The sequence below is a fragment of the Trichosurus vulpecula genome, chromosome 2, assembly GCF_011100635.1.
Source record: "Trichosurus vulpecula isolate mTriVul1 chromosome 2, mTriVul1.pri, whole genome shotgun sequence".
NCBI lineage: Eukaryota > Metazoa > Chordata > Mammalia > Diprotodontia > Phalangeridae > Trichosurus > Trichosurus vulpecula.
The window spans coordinates 177,013,719-177,032,135 of record NC_050574.1 but is presented as its reverse complement, the minus strand read 5'-3'; positions in this window follow the sequence as shown (position 1 = coordinate 177,032,135).

Below are 18,417 nucleotides of genomic sequence, written 5' to 3'. Positions count from 1 at the left end.
GAAGCTTTCAATCTAATGGGAAAAGATCACACACAAGTTTCTGTATCCTATATATGTGCACGTAATTTTTTAAACCTAAGTATAGAATTTTACATTTGTGCTTACTAAATTTCATCTTATTATATTTGACCTCCCGTTCTAGCCTGCCAAGATATTTTTGGATTTGAATTCTGTTATCCAATGTACAAGCTATTAAATTGGGATATGTGAATGGAATTGCATATTATTGCACTATGAGAAATGGTTAACATTAAGAATAAAGAAGACTTGGCATGAACTGATACAAAGTAAAATAAGCAGTACCAGGAAACCAATATGTATCACTAATTCAGTGGAAATGGGAAGAATAACAGTAAAAGAAAATTGAAACTGAAGGTTTTGTAGCTGTAATGATATGATAATACACCATCCCCCTTTTTGTAAAAATGAAGGATTATGGGTGTGGAACGCTGCATATAATGTCAGATTTGGTCAAAGGTTTGGTTAGTTTTGCCAAGTTGTTTTTCCCCCTCTTACTTTTTGTTCTTTATTATAAAAGATGACTCACTGGGAGGAAAAGGGGAGAAAAAGATGTCAAGATATGAAAGTGATGTAAAAACAAAAGCTATAAATAATTTTTCAAATGTGAGCTCTCTCTCTCTCCTAACTCTGTGTTATTCAAAAACTTGAAAAACATGTCTTCTATAACTTCATCCAAGTTACAGACAAATTAATATTCTGCAAAGTCAAGAACATATCTTTAGGACACTCCACCAGAGACCTTTCTCCAAGATGACATCAATTTTAAAATCGTCACTCTCGAAGTTCACTTCCAAAGCTATCAAACTCTATTGCCATTAAAGCCATATTTCTCCATCTTGTCCAGAAGAATATCATGTGAGACTTTGTCAAATGCTTTCCTGAAATCTAGATATACTGTACCTATGTCATTCTCCAACCTACAAGTCTAATACCTGTCAAAAGAAGAAATGAAGTTAGTCTGGCATGACAAGTTCTTGATGAGCCCATTCTGGTGAAGTGATCAATATTTCCCTTTCTAAGAGTTCATAAACCATCCCATTAATAATATGTGTTAGAATTATGTCAAGCATCCCAGTCAAGCTTTCACTTTTTTATAGTTTGAAGAATCTACCTTTGCCTGTCTCCAGTTCCTCAGCACTTCTCTTGTTCTCCATTATTTTTTCAAAGATTGCTTTCAGCAGGTAGGCAGTAACATCCACCAGTCTTTTTCAAGTATGCTGAAACATTCTCTAGGCCTGATGAGTTGAACTGACTAGTGAACACTAAGTACTCTTTTACCATCTTCCCACTTAACTTCAACTCTCTGTGAACCATTTTTACTCTTCTTCCTAGTTTGAAGATTATTTTTCCTCTTCTCTGTCATCCATTATTATCAACCCATCCATCTCAAGTTGTAACTTTATCCCCTCTTTGTTCTTCCTCCTACCCCTGTAATGGTAATGTAAATGGGAAGATCTTTCCCATCCATTAATAGACCCATGTGACCTGCTTAAGTCACATGGAAGCCTAGATCACATGAGTTTCAGTCACATGAAGCCTGTGGTGGGAGACACTTGCTGAACGGGTGGAACAAGAAGGGGTGAAGCAGGAAGGGTGGAGCAGAGCTGTGAGGAAGTTGGTCAGAGCAGTCAGAGCTGGGAAGGAGAGAGCAGGCAGAGGAACTAGCCTGAGTGACAGAGGGAGTGATTTCGCTTGAGAGTGTTCATTTGTGGGAAGGCCCTAACAGAGGGAAGACTTGGGGATGGCAGTGCCCCCTGCATTGCTAATGTGTATAGATTGCTTTGTTGCTATGATGGATTTGGCTTTCTAGTGTTGGGATTTAGCTTCCTGGTATTCGAATAAATGTTTTGGTTCTGTCTTCCATGTGGAGAGTCTATTATATTTTGCGCTTCAGAACTATGCTGGCATATTCATAGACGCCCTAGGTACTGTGAATATAGAACTGGCACTACAACCCCCCAGCACACCTGCAAAAAAAGATAAGCTTTGTTGGCTAAGGCTTTTATCATCAGTCTCTGCTTATTCTGGACTTCAGGTTTTTTTTTAATAATAGTAATTTATTTTCCCGCAATTATATATAAAAATAATTGCTAACATTTTTTTGGAGTTTCAAATTCTCTCACTCCTCCCCTTCCCTCCCCACTCCTTGAGATAGCAAGTAGTTTGATACAGGTTATATCTGTGCAATCATGCAAAACATTTCCATATTAGTTGTGTTGTGAAAGAAAACACATGAAAAAAACACAAAAAAGTGAAGTGAAAAATAGTACCCTTTGATCTGCATTCAGACTCTATCAGTTCTTTCTCTGAAGGTGGATAGCATTTTTCATCATGAATCCTTTGGAACTGTTTTGCCTTATTGCATTGCTGAGAATACTAAGTCATTCACAGTTGAACATTGTACAAAATTGCTGTTACTGTGCAGTGTTCTGATTCTGTTCACCTCATTTTGCATCAATTCATGTAAGTCTTTCTAGGTGTTTTTTTTAAATCATCCTGCTTATCATTTCTTATAGCTCAACAGTATTCCATTTCAATCATATACCACAATTTGTTCAGCCATTTCCCAATTGATGAGCAATTCCTCAATTTCCAATTCTTTGACACCACAGAAAGATCTACTCTAAACATTTTTGTACAAATAGGTCCTTTTCCTTGTTCAAATTTCTTGGAGATAAAGACCTTGTAGTGGTATTGCTGGATCAAAGGGTATGCACAAATTTATAGCCCATTGAGCGTAGTTCCAAATTACTCTCCAGGGTGGTTGGATCAGTTTACAACTCCATCAACAATGCATTAGGGTCCCAATTTTCCCACATGCCCTCCAACATTTATCATTTTTCTTTTCTGTCACATTAGCCTATATGATAGGTGTGAAGTGGTACCTCTAAGGTATATTCATTGCTGTTCTCTAATCAGTAGTGATTTAGAGCCTTTTTTTCATATGACTACAGATAGCTTTGATTTATTCATCTGAAAACAGCCTTTTTGTATCCTTTTACTGCTTATCAATTGGGGAATGGCTTATATTCTTATAAATTTGACTCCATTCTTGATATATTTCAGAAACAAGGAATTGGACAATTTACTTAATCCCTCTGGGCTTCAGTTTCTTCCTCTGTAAAAGAAGAGAGTTAAACTAGGTGGCTTTAGGTTCCATCCAAATATGGTTCAAATACTCTCAACCATGTTTCTCCTTCAAGTTTATGAATATCCTCCTTTGAGTGTATCATTATATTTAATTTGTTCCTTTTGAATAAGTTATACCTCGGGAGGTAGAGCCAGGATGGCAGCTGGAAAGCAGGGACTTGCCTAAAGATCTCTCCCAGGACCTTCCAAATACCTATAAAAATGGCTCTGAACAAATTCTAGAACTGCAGAACCCACAAAATAGCAGAGGGAAACAGGGCTCCAGCCCAGGACAGCCTGGATAGTTGCTGGGTAAGGTCTATTACACGGTGCTAGGAGCAGAGCAGAGTGCAGCATAGGCCATGACCAGACCAACCAGACCAGGAGCCAAGCAGAACAGGCCCTAGCCCCCTGAATCAGTGAGCTGTGACAGTTACCAGACTTCTCAACCCACAAACACCAAAGACAACAGAGAAGGCTAGTAGGAAAAACTGCAGGGACAGAGTGGCAGAGGTGGTGAAGCTCTGAGGCTGCTTCCAGAGCTACAGCTGCAGTTGCTTCTGGCCCCAGGCCCACCTGGTGGGAGGAATTAAGGGGCAGATCAAAGCAGGAGTGCAGAGCCTGCTTAGATCTGAGTTGCAGTCTGGGTCAGCAGTTCTTGGGGGAGGAGGAACACTGGTGTGGCAGAGCTTGCTGTGTAGAAATAGCTCTGAAACAACAGCACAGCCCCTCAAGCTTGGGACAAAGTACTCTCTACTCTACAAGCAGTCATACCCCAAAGAAAAGCTCAAGGGTCAAGTAGTTGGCTGGGAATGTGGACAGGCAGTAGAAATGGTCTCAGATTCAGACTCAGACTTTGGAATTTTTTCTTGGTGATAAAGAAGACCAAAACATATAGCCAGAAGAAGTCAACAAAGTCAAAGAGCCTACATCAAAAGTCTCCAAGAAAAACATGGAATGGTCTCTGGCCATGGAAGAGTTCAAAAAGGATTTGGAAAAGCAAGTTAGAGAAGCAGAGGAAAAATTGGAAAGAGAAATGAGATTGATGCAAGAAAACCATGAAAAACAAGTCAATGACTTGCTAAAGGAGACCCAAAAAAAATACTGAAGAAAATAACACCTTAAAAATAGACTAACTCAAATGGCAAAAGAGCTCCAAAAAGCCAATGAGGAGAAGGATGCCTTGAAAGGCAAAATTAGCCAAATGGAAAAGGAGGTCCAAAAGACCACTGAAGAAAATACTACCTTAAAAATTAGAACGGAGCAAGTAGAAGCTAATGACTTTATGAGAAATCAAGATATAATAAAACAGAACCAAAGGAATGAGAAAATGGAAGACAATGTGAAATATTTCATTGGAAAAGCCACTGACCTGGCAAATAGATCCAGGAGAGATAATTTAAAAATTATTGGACTACCTAAAGGCCATGATCAAAAAAGAGCCTAGCTATCATCCTTCGAGAAATTATCAAGGAAAACTGCCCTGATATTCTAGAGCCAGAGGGTAAAGTAGAAATTGAAAGACTCCATTGATCGCCTCCTCAAATAGATCCCAAAAAGAAATCTCCTAGGAATATTGTCGCCAAATTCCAGAGCTCCCAGATCAAGGAGAAAATACTGCAAGCAGCCAGAAAGAAACAATTTGAGTACTGTGGTAACACAATCAGGATAACACAAGATCTAGCAGCTTCTACATTAAGGGATGGAAGGGCTTGGAATATGATATTCCAGAGGTCAATGGAGCTAGGATTAAAACCAAGAATCAGCTACCCAGAGAAACTGAGTATCATGCTCCAAGGCAAAATATGGATTTTCAATAAAATAGAGGACTTTCAAGCTTTCTTGATGAAAAGACCAGAGCTGAATAGGAAATTTGACTGTCAAATACAAGAATCAAGAGAACTCTGAAAAAGTGAACAAGAAAGAGAAATCATAAGGGACTTACTAAAGGTGAAATGTTTTCTTTACATTCCCACATGGAAAGATGATGTGTATAATTAATGAGACCTTAGTATTAGGATAGCTGAAGGGAATATACATATACACATACACACATATACATATACATATACATGTGTGTGTGTATATATATATATATAGACAGAGGGCACAGGGTGAGTTGAATATGAAGGGATGATATCTAAAAAATTAAAATCAAATTAAGGGATGAGAGAGGAATATATTGAGAGAGGGAGAAAGGGAGAGATAGAATGGGGTAAATTATCTCACATAAAAGTGGCAAGAAAAAACAGTTCTGTAGGAAGGGAAGAGGGGGCAGGTGAGGGGGAATGAGTGAATCTTGCTCTCATAGGAATTGACCTGAGGAGGGCATAACATACACACTCAGTTGGGTATCTTACCCCACAGGAAAGAAGGAGGAAGGAGATAAAAAGGGGGGGACAATAGAAGTGAGGGCAGATAGGGGGAGGAGGTAATCAAAAGAAAACACTTTCAGAAAAGGACAGGGTCAAGGGATAAAATTGATAACGGGGGATAGGATAGGAAGGAGCAAAATATAGTTAGTCCTTTACAACATGAGTATTGTGGAAGGGTTTTGCATAATGATACACATTTGGCCTATGTTGAATTGCTTGCCTTCTTAGGGAGGATGGATGGGGAGGGAAGAGGGGAGAGAATTTGGAACTCAAAGTTTTAAAAAGCAGATGTTCAAAAAAATTTTGCATGCAACTGGAAAATAAGATATAGAGGCAATTGGGGCATAGAAATCTATCTTGCCCTACAGGAAAGTAAGGGAAAAGAGGATGGTAGGGAGTGAGGTGACAGAAGGGAGGGCTGACTGGGGAATGGAGCAATCAGAATATATGCCATCTTGGAGTGGGCTGGAGGGTAGAAATGGGGAGAAAATTTGTAATTCAAACTCTTCTGGAAATCAATGCTGAAAACAAAAAATATTAAGTAAATAATAATTTAAAAAAATATATGAATAAGCTATACCTCTCCACTGCCAAATCCAATTGTGATGTGCCACCAAGTCTCATGATAACAACTGCCGATTAAGACTAAGCAACAATAATCATAATAACATCACCAGATCACATTATAAGCTCATTAAAATTTTATAGAAATGCTTTTGGAGTAGACAACCCTTTACTAATAAATAGTGAAATCTAACAATCAGTGGAGGGCAGCTAAGTGGCACAATAGATAGAGAGCCAGGCCTGGAGTCAAGAAGACTCATCTTCCTGAGTTCAAATCTGGCCTCAGATACTTATTAGCTTTGTGACCCTGGGCAAGTCACTTAACCCTGTTTGTCTCAGTTTCCTCATCTGCAAAATGAGCTGGAGAAACCACTCTAGTGTCTGTCCCAAGAAAACCCCAAATAGGGGCATGAAGATTTGGACACTAAAACAACTGAACAATAGGTGAATGCCTCTCAATATGCCAAATGTAACCAAAAGTGGTTCATCTCCAGAAAAAGCCTATAAAATTGTAAACATCCAAGCGGGGAATCCAAAGATCTTCCATGGGCAGTATCCACATGAATTCAACAAAAAAAAATGTTTTAACAAAAAATGTCAGATAGCTAAGTCGGGCAAATTTGTTGGAGTGCTGACAGGAATTCAGTATTGGGTCATTACCACTAGAAATTACAGGCACATTATCCTTGAGGAAACTTTTGTTGTTGTTCAGTTGTTTCAGTTGTATCCAACTCTCTGTGACTCCATTTTGGGATTTTCTTGAAAAAATCTTGAAGTGCTTTGCAATTTCTTTCTCCAGCTCATTTTACAGGTAAGAAAACTGAGGCAAACAGGGTTAAGTGACTTGCCTAGGGTCACACAGCTAGTAAGTGTCTGAGGCTGGATGTGAACTCACGAACATGACTCTTTTTGATTCTAAGCCCAGTGATCTATCCATTGTGAAACCCAGCTGTCCCTAGGCTTCTTAATTTATGACCAATACTAACTACTGACCCAACTTACACCATCAGGAAAGGCAAATCAGCCTTGCTGAATCAGCAAAGGGCCCTGCAGGGGAAAAAAATCCAAGACACTGCATATTGTAGGCTATCGAACTGCCACTGCACCTCAACCACTATGACCATCGTTTCCTCTGGCACGCTGGTGGACACAACCCAGCTGTCTGAAGTCCTAGAAATAGTACTGCCCTCAAGACTTCCAGCCCCCTCTTTTAGGTGGGCCCTACAGCCATTACCCAGAATTGCTTCCTTTTTCACTTTCTATCTCTAGAACTTCATTAAATTTCAAGCTCCTTGAGAGCAGGGCCTGTCTTTTGCCTTTCTTTATATTCCTAGCACTTAGCACAGTACCAGGAACACAGGAGGCACCTAATAAATATTTATTAACTGACTGATTCAAAATAGTCCTTTGCACATAGTAAGAACTTAGTAATTTTTTTTTCATTCTTTCATTCATCAATACAAATTATTCAAGCAAATAACAGAAAGAAGCTGTTCAATACCTCGCTACACTTTTCCAAAACTTTAGCACCTGGCAAGACATGACCTTGTGGCAAGATTTATATATCAGAAGCTCACAATCTTTCATAAATGAATAGATAATAAATCTCCATACTATAAATGTAGACCTCAGAATATTATTGGGAATTCAACAAATAAGCTGTATTTGAACCAGGATGTTAACGATAGACAAAACTGTTGCCCACAGTCACCCAGATATAGTATTTATCCACACAAATTTATGAACAATATTTTTAATAGTTGGCACCTACCAAATACTAATAATTTATAAGCTACATAAAATAAAACAGCTATAGAGACAGTGAAAGAAATAAAAACCATGAGGGAAGAAGATGAGGTATCTATCACTCCCATCATCCTGTCTGCTACTATAACTGTCCTAATGATGCTTTCACTAAATCTACAGCTTCCAACTCAATACTTTTACACAATTATTTTTAAATGGTTATTTTATCCAGTTGTGCAATGGTACGTAGAACATTAAATACAAAATAACAGTAGCAGATAGTGACATCCCTGGATATTGTTTCTATCTGAACTTCACAGAAAAAAAGATAATTATTGTTAAAATTAATAATAGAATACATTTCTATATCATGCTAAAATTTTCAGTTCAATGTTACCCTCATTTTACAGATGAGGAAATCAATGTTCCAGGAGAACAAGAGACTTGGCCAGGATGACCCAATGTCAGAACTGGAATTCAAAACCAGACCTCTTTACTCTGAATTCAGCTCTCTTTCCCATCAGCACAGATAAGTTCTGCCTCATCTGAGAGGTTAAATTTAGCTTCTTATGTTGAGAATGTTTCCTATTCATTTTGAGCTGTGTGACACTCAGAGCAGCAGCTTGGGAGTCAGAGGGTATGGGTTTGAATCCTGATTCTGTCACTTAATGCCTACATGAGCATAGATGACTACCATTTTATTAGGAAGGCAGAATTTATGATTTCAAAGAGAATCTCATATGTGCCTAAAAGGTCCGGAACCGCAAGATATAAGGAATTCTCTAGGCAGAAGGTGGGAGAACTAAAGCATGTATTTACACTCCACAATAACAAGCCCACAAACCAGCGTCCCCATTTTGATATTTTCATCAAAAGCTTCCAGGCCCAATAAGTCCGCCTTATAAGGGTAACCAAAAGGCCACAGAAAGCGAGATGGTATAAGGCAAAATCGTATACATACTTCCCCTCTATGGTAAGAAGATTACCCACTAGCCTCTAGTCAGTTCTGCTACCGGCAGCTCAGCTTCGGCTGTAGGTGTCTCTGGCTCCAACCGGAAAAAGGAAAGGAGGATCTTCAAGCTGTCTTCTCCCCTCTTATAGAGTTTTTGACATCATCAAGCGCCGCCTGAACGACCAGGGCCGATTGGTTCTTGACTTGGCCCCTCCCCCAGCGTAGACCACGTTAACACACCTCCCCTCAGCCAGCGCCACGACTCATCACACAGGAAGCTCTGGTCCTGCCCCGGAAGAGCAAGCCCCAGCATCCAGGGAAGCTCAACGAGGCGAGCTGAGTCATTCAAAGAAAACAAAGTCCATTCTGGCTACAACCATCCACTCCCTGTGCCTCCGTCTCCTCATCTGCAGACGTAGGGGGTGGCTGGAGGATCTTAAACACTCTTCTAGCTCTAAACCCTATGATCCTATGAAATGGAAGACTGACACACTGGTTTTTCTCACCTACTTGTCTCCACACAGTCCCCCTCCTTTCTCTGTCCTTCATGGTAGGGAAACTATCCCTCCTCCTGCCTACCACATTTCTTCTCACCTTTACCTCACCTCCTTCAAGAATCCTTCTTGGATTGACAGATTATTCTCTAACCCACCAACCAAATCTTTAGTTCCACATTTTTTCTATACTATAGTTTAATAATGAGAGTAATTAACTTTTATAGAATGTGCTCATATAGGGAACCATAGTGATTGATGAGCCTGACTCCAAATCAGAACTTCAGTTCAAATTCTGCTGCTGAAATCTACTGGTTGTATGACACTGGGTAGGTCATTCAGACTCTTAAGTGCTGCTGGTAGCTAAGACTTCCAGTTACAAAGCAGATGTTGAGCTATGTTTGAAGAGGGGGCTTCCTCCCTATAGCCATGAGTGAAATCACAAGTCCTGACACTGATGCTACCACCACTAATTTCCCTCCCCCGCCCCCCAAAAATTCTTTTATTCATTCATTCATTCATCAATTTGTTTGTTTGTTTGTTTGTTTTCGGCTCAGGTTTTTGCACAGACTAATCAAAGACAGGGAAAGAGGAGAAGAATAAAAGTTCTTCTGACTTAATTTTCAAGTTAAAAAAAGCCTTTGAGAATGATATATTTATCTTGGGTTTAGCTGTGTGCTGTTAAAGCAACTATATTACTCCCATCACATTCTACTTTGACTATCTACCTGCTACATCCTGCCTAGTAGATGGTAAGCATCTTGAGGACAAGAGCTATGTTGTTTTTCACCTTTATGTCCTCTAGCGCTCATCACAGTGATATGCAATTCATAAATATTGGTTAATTGATTTGAACTGAAATGAAATGAACTAAATCTGTTTGACATTCCTATTAAAGTGTAAGCTTATTGAGGGCAAGGAATAAGCATGTTCTTCATTTCTTCCACGTATATCTCACACACTTAATACACTGCTGTGTATGCTATGGGTGCTCAATAATTAACTGACATGCTCAGACACTCCCACCAGTATCACAAGCATGTGCGTGTGTCACACATATAGACTCATCCAATCACAAGCTGATTTTTCCACAATTATGTTGTTGTTGTTATTTTGTCATTTTGAGTAATGTCCAACTCTTCATGACTCTTTTTAGGGTTTTCTTGGCAAAGACACTGGAGCGGTTTGCCATTTCCTTCTCCAGATCATTTTACAGATGAGGAAACTGCGGGAAACAGGGTTACGTGACTTGCCCAGGGTCACACAGCTAATAAGTATCTGAGGCCAGATTTGAACTCAGGAAGATGAGTCTTCTTGCCTCCAGGTCTGGCTCTCTATCTATTGTGCCACTTAGCTGCCCTCCACCGATTATCAGATTTCACTATTTATTAGTAAAGGGATGTCTACTCCAAAAACATTTCTATAAAACTTTAACCAGTTTATAATGTGATGTGGTGACATGATTATGATTGTTGTTGCTTAGTCATAATCTACAGTTGGCATTTGAATTTAGGTCTTCCTGACTCCAGGATCAGCACTCTGTGCCACCCAGCTGCCCCTCCACAGTTATACATTTCTTCTATACATGCCTTGTCATACCCCCAAACATCTTGTAAAAACACAACCACACACTTACTGCCATACCTACATAGGCACTCACAATTGTGTTCATGCAAGCATACATAAAGGCAAATACACTCTCATTACAGTATATACACAGGCATTCCCAATGATGTGTGTGTGTGTGTGTGTGTAGGGTCATACACACTGTATTCATACATAATTGAACATGCACAAACAGGAGCCCATCTAGGCATGCCTAGTCACAGGCATGGGCACTGCCACCCAGAAGCTCACATACACACCAAGGATCTGGCTGGCTGCCCCATCTCATTCCATCTCACTGGTGCAAATGAATGAGAAGACACTCCTGCTGAGCTCCCCAAGGCAGCTGTGGGATGTTCAGAAATCATGTTCCATGCAGGGTCAGTTATCCTTTAATATCCTGCTGCCCCAAGTGGGTTGCAAAGATGATCTATAGGGGAATTGATTGCCAGATGCAGATCTGACAACTGCAACCCAGATGGCAACAGGCACATGGCATTAATTGAGTCACGTTGAGCTAGGAATCAGGGCTCAATCAAATCTATGCTGGGTCCCTCCATGAGGCAGGCCCCAACAAAAACTAAATCCTAGCCCCAGCCCCAGTTCTTCTGATAAGCCTGACTTAGAGCTATGTCCCACAGTTGCATAGTGATGTCTTTTGAGCAAAGGCAATAAATATTTAGGCATTAATGACCATGAATACATGAAGACTGTAGGTTGGGTGAGCTGGGCAATTATGTATCATTCCAGTATAGGTAACATGTATAGTTATCCCCTCCACATCCCAGGGGTTAGGGAAGCAGTGCCCCCATGATTGGGAAAACGTGTAAAAAATTTTGGCTTTCCCTTTGTACCAGAGAATTCTGAATTATTATGGTATTAAAAGATAAAATATGCTGATATTGTACAATGCTGTACACATTTTTATGCATTTCTGGGTTTCTAAACTTTTTCTGTATTGTCTTCACATGCCTTCCCATGTCATCTGCAGCTTCCACAAACCTCCCCAAAATTTCTCATTAAAAATTTCTTATGGGGCAGCTAGGTGGCACAGTGAGTTGAGCACCGACCCTGGAGTCAGGAGGACTTGAGTTCAAATGCAGACTCAGACACTTGACACATTTACTAGCTGTGTGACCTTGGGCAAGTCACTTAACCCCAAATGCTCTGCCTTCCCCCCTGCAAAAAATATTTCTTATGCCAACCTGCAATAGAACAAAACCACAATGGGGAAACTCACAATGTGAAAGGGATAACTGTACTACTTTTTCACCCAACTCACTCGTGGAGTGATCAAGCATGGTGAAAAGACAGTGGTGCTGGGTTAGTGTAGGAAAAGGAAGGCTAATCCTCCTGGGCATCATCATCATCACAGCAGCCCACATTTATATGGCTAGGGACCTATGATTACAATAGAATAGGGAAACCTGGATAAGGCAACTCCCTGTACCAATTCAGGTCAACACCTTCTCCCCCGTCAGAGAATTAGTCTTAGGGAACTGGATCCCCTGAGGGGGTTAAGTAACTTAACAAGGGCAGCAAAGCCAATAAGGGTCAAAGTTGGAACCTAAACCTAGGTCTTCCTAGCTTTGAAGCTGGCTCTCTATCCACTATGGCATTCTGCCTCTCCTCCCATTTACATATGGCTTTTTTTTTTAACATAGTGAGTGCCTGGTGGTACTTCTCAACTCATAGCACAGGTTCATAAGAGTTCAGTGGATAGAGCACTAGACCTGGCATCAAGACCACCTGAGTTCAAATGGAACCTCAGATACTTTCTAGCTATGTAACTTTAGGCAAGTTACTTAACTGCTATCTGCCTCAATTTCCCCATCTGTAAATTGGGGATAATAATAGCATCTAGCTTCCAGGGTTGTTGTGAGAATTAAAAGTTAATATTTGGTTTTTAAATATATTTTATTTATTTTGTTAAGTATATCCCAATTACATGTAAAAGATTTTAGCATTCATTTTTTATTTGAGTTCCAAATTCTCTCCTCCCCCCCACCCCTTGAGAATGCAAGCAATAGGATATCAATTTATACATGTGAAATCACACAAAACACATTTCCAGATTAGCCATGTTGCCAAATAAAACACACAAACACACACACAAGAAAAATAAAGAAAGTAAAAAAGTATGCTTCAATCTGTACTCAGAGTTCATCAGTTCTCTCTCTCTGGAGGCAGACAGCATTGTTTTTATCATCAGTCCTTTGGAACTGTCTTGGATCATTGTCTTGATCAGAGTAGCTAAATCTTTCACAGTCGATCATCCTTACAATATTACTGTTACTATATACAATGTTCTCCTGGTTCTGCTCACTTAACTTTGCAACAGTTCATATAAGTCTTTCTAAGTTTTTCTAAAACCATCCTGCTCATTATTTCTTATAGCACAATACTATTCCATCACAATCACGTGCCACAAAAAAGATACTCTTTATAAAACACTTTGAAAATCTTAAAGAGTATATACTGAACCTGATACAGTTGAAAGTTACCTACCTCTTGTCTTCCTCTGCCTTTGGGATATGATAGTATCCACCACACAGATCCAAATTTAAAATGTCTGACTGCCTAGAAAATAGTTTGGGGCATATTAAACTCTTAACATAGTATACTAGTACATCTGAGTCCTCTTGTTCAAACTCTGGTGAGCTTATAGAATCATATTTTCCCAGTCTTCTTCTATATTACAACTATGGGTCATACATATGTACTGCTGGGTCCTGTGATGATACTGTTCATCAGACCAATAATTGCTTCTGAGACCTGTCACACGAGGAATCTCCCATGAACATTCTGATAAACATCAGGAATCAGTGAGATGGATGCTATGGGTTGTTCCTTAGGCACATCCCACATCCCACTCTTACAATGAGAGTATACTTGTTCTCCTACTGATTTCCATCCTCAAAACTGGTTCTTCTATTCTTCAAACACTGGAGAGATAACAAAATCAAATTTCCCTGGATTCACTCCTGAGTTGGAGGAATCAGTGTCCTTGGGATTTTGCTGCAATCTATTGCTTCTATCTTCTGTAAGTTTCAGCATGTAGTACACAGACTTTGAAGGTGTTCAGGCATATTGGTACTACCTTGAGTAAGCTGGAGTTAATCCCAATCAATGCTGATATTCCAGAGAAGTTCCTCAGTTCCGGACAAAGCCATAGTGCCTGAAAAATAAGACAAAATACATTCTTGTAGGCAGCAATTATTGGTTTAGTGAACTTCATGTTCACTATTCAGGATAGCCAAATAGAGATACTCTTTGACACTATTCACATAGTCCTAGCATGTTAATAAGCTATAAAGGAGTTTCTCTCAAATTGAGCAACTATAATACAATGGTCGATTAGAATCCCCTGCCCAGCACAAATCTGCTCTAGCTTCAGTCATGATGGTAACTTCTGCATGAGGTCGTGAGTGCGGATAGAATGGTATCACCTGATGAGGTCACACATGGCTTCTTTTGGGTCCTGGCCAGGGTAACCTCTGGTTTCTGGCCCTGGCCTTTTTTTTCTAGATGCTGATTCAATGGGCATAAGCTTCTGACAAACAAGGCCTACAGTCTCCTCTTAAACACATCTGACATAGATATAGTCATTTGTTGTTGGTCAGTCATTGTTCAGTTGTATCTGATTATTGGTGATTCCACTTGGAGTTTTCTTGGCAAAGATGCTAGAGTGATTTAAAATTTCCTTCTCCTGTTCATTTTACAGATGAGGAAACTGAGGCAAACAGGGTTAAGTGACCTGCCCAGGGTCCCATAGCTAGTAAGTGTCTGAGGCCAAATTTGAACTCAGGAAGAGGAGTCTTCCTGACTTCAGGTCCAGAACTTTACCCACTGCACCACCTAAATGCCCCAATGATCATTTATCCCACATATTTTCTTTAAAATAAAATTTTCCTAATGTCTTTTTATATCATCATGGTTTTCCCCAGAATACTCCCCCCACACACTTCGCCAGAGCTATCCCATATAACAAATAATATTTTCTGAAAGACAAAAAGAAAAATGAGAGAAAAAATAGCACCACCTATCAATGCAATTAAAAAGTCTTGAAACATGCACAAAGTGAAACTCCTATGACATCTATGACAGTAGGGGTGGGGGGAAAGGTTAGGCGTTTTCTCTCATATCCCTTAGTTCAAGCCATGTTTGTTCTTTATAATTCTGCGATATTCACATTTGATTTCTGTGTGCATGTGTGGCTGTTCTTTCTATTTCATGGTTGCAGTCATTGTGTAGTATTGTTTCCTTGGTTCTGCTTACTTCACTCTACATCAGTTCATATAGACAAGTCCGTGTTTCTGTTTACATCATCCTCATCATTTCTTATAGCTCAGTATTATTCCATTATATCCATGTGCCACAATTATTTAACCATTCTTCAATTGGCAGGCATCTACTATCTAATTCTTTGCTATAAAAAAGTGTTATTATAAATATTTTGGTATACACAGTGACTTTCTTATCAATGGCATCCTTGGGTTATATAGCCAGTAATAGAATCTCTGGGTAAAAGGGTATGGCCATTTTAGTCACTTTATTTGCATAAATTCTAATTGTTTTCCAAAAGAGTTGTACCTACTCACAGATCCACCAATAATGCATCAGTGTGGCTATCTTCCCACAACCCCTCCAACACTGAGTATTGTCATCTTTGCCAATATTCAGAGTGTATGATGAAACCTCAGGAGCAAAATTCTTAAAAGAAGATAATTTTACCCCTTCTCCTGCTCTCCACTGATGGTGTCCTTGCATGAGAATGTTGGACCCCTGGCTTTTCCAGATAGAATGGTTCTGTCCACTGTTCCATCTCTAAACAGATTTTCCACAAGTTCCTGACTTTGAGTCTTAATGGATTTTCTCAAATTACATCACTATTTGCAGCTGTCATAGCGTTCCTGCATTAAATGACTCTGTCAAGAGAAGACTCTTTCCAAATTCTGGTGGCCTCTGCTATAACTTAAGACCAATCAAGTCAGTTTTGAGTTTTCACGTACCTTTTCACACATGCTCTGGGCTAATATCAACCACTTCTTCAGGTCTGATGGCTCCTTACTCTATCAATTACTAGTCATCTATCCATGCAAGTTTACAAAGTCAGAGAATATTTCCCCTCGTATTACATGGTAAAGTGGATGAATTCGGCATATTTTTTCTGTGGTATCCCACCACCATCAAAATGCCTGACTGGTCTTTGCAAGAATTCTTGCTATATGATTTCAGGCTCTGTGGCCCTCAGATTCTGCACAGCTCCAGAATTAGCTTAAGACTTTCTAGCAGCTTACTCTATTTTCCTAACCCAGGTGTATACCGATGCTATTGTGTTTTAATCATGTGACTGATCCAAACTTTCCCACGGTTCTTTCCCAAAAGGATATGGATCCTTTTCTGAGTAGACTCTTAACTTAGTCCTATGGTTTCCCTAGGGCACAAAAGACCTAGACCCATGTAATAGGAAACATAGAGGCCTACAAGCATGTAAATTCTCCTGGCTTTTTCCCCCAAAATCAGTCCTGATCATTGGTTTTCAGATATTCTCTCACTAATCGTTAGAGGTTTAACTCTATTCAATATCCTTTTATCTTCTGTGAAAGGTCTCCTAATCAGCTTCTAAGTGTTCACAGAAATTCCCATTCAATCCGTAATTTTAGAATTGTATTTGGGTAATTTACAGAAAACACACAAGCCTTTGTCTCTTCATATTATTAGTGAGCACTTCATATCACCCTAAAATATCTATTCCATCTCATAGAATGTTCCTGTTGTCCTTATTTTTTAAGTCATGAGCAACTCCTTTAATTAGCAATCCACTGTGTGGTTCCAGGTACATGGCTGTGCACCAGTGATCTAGGGATACAACATTTATATGCTCATATCAGCTCTTCCATACTAAAAATGGATTCATTAATATAACAGATATTGGTACTTAAGCATTCAACCATGCAAAAATTATCTTTAAGCACCAGGTCTCTCTTGTAAAGGAAATAGTAAAATTGGCTCTCTAACCTGAGTCTATACAGCGTGAACACAAAAGAAAAAAAATACTTTCTCCAAGTGGATTCCTGTGACTGGGACATTAAGGATGGAAATCCCAAATGACTTCCCATGGCATAGCAACCCTGAAATTACAAAGCAAGTTCCTCCAAAGAACCATTACTCCCCAGATTTGAGTCATAATGTGGGTCTGTATCACCTAAGCCATAGTTCATGACCCTCTACCAATGTTTTTGCTATCATGGTAAATTGGAGCAAACAATTAGCTCAAAGCAATTTTGAATTGAATGAAATGACACAAGAAGAAATAGCAACAAAACCTAAACACCTGGGATGTGCTCTCCCTCAAATACATACAAACATCAGTGGGAAGAGGGGACCCACATAGAGAACACACGTGGAGTAGCACAAATAAGTGTGGTCAAGGCAGATGCAGGGAGAAACACACATGTATGGAATATAGGTATCCAGAGCACATATGTTGCTAGGACAACTCATACCTCCAATGCTTTAGAGTTGTTGGTATCTACTAATGACACCATTGCATTCCTCCTGCCAAACCTACTTACTGCTGCTCTCACAGTCTCTGCCTGATGAAGTTCAAATGGGTATTGCACCACTAAATGTCATGTGGCTAGATACATAATTTCTGACAGGTGATTCTCATTTAGATGTTTCTAATAGACTCCAGCTTATGACTCAGGTTCTCTTCATCAAGAGAAGAGTGGATTCTACCATGTTCTTTTACCTTAGCACCTATATTTTTCCTTGCCACTGCTCTTTTATAAAGGCAGGAACCCTTTCTAAGGACCATAAAAATCTTTGGTTCTTGTATTTGTTTCCCTGAAAATCTTGTCTTCAAAATCTCCTCATTTTCCCAGGAATAGATTCTCATCACCAAGCTCTTTAGATTAAAGAGTTAGAACAAAGCAGATTCCTCCAAAGAACCACTACTCTCCAGGTTTGAGTCATAATGTGGGTCTGCATCACCTAAACCATAGTTCATGGTCCTTTACGGCTCCTCCAAGGATTAGGTTCAAAGCCCATTTCTGCCATTCACTACCTTGTGACTCTGGTCAAGTTACTCAAACTCTCTTGGCCTCAATTTCCTCACCTACATGATTTTAAGGCCTCATTTAGCTTGGAGGCAGCTAGGTGATCAAGCACTAGACCTGGAGTCAAGAAGCCCTGCGTTCAAATTCAGCCTCAGACACTTACTAGCTGTGTGACCCTGGGAAATTCATTTAACCTCTGTTTGCCTTAATCCACTGAAGAAGAAATTGGAAAATCACTCTAGTATCTTTGCCAAAAGAAAAATCCTATGGACAGCATTGGCATGCTATGGTCCACAAGGTCACAAAGAGTTGGACACAACTGAACAACAACATGTTAGCTTTAAATTTGTGATTTAATGCATCGCTAACCCTCTCTTTCAGGTAACACGAAGCATTAATATATATGTGATAATGCTAAGAACATTGATTTCCTCATCAGGTCAACCCAAGAGATACTTTGGATCAGG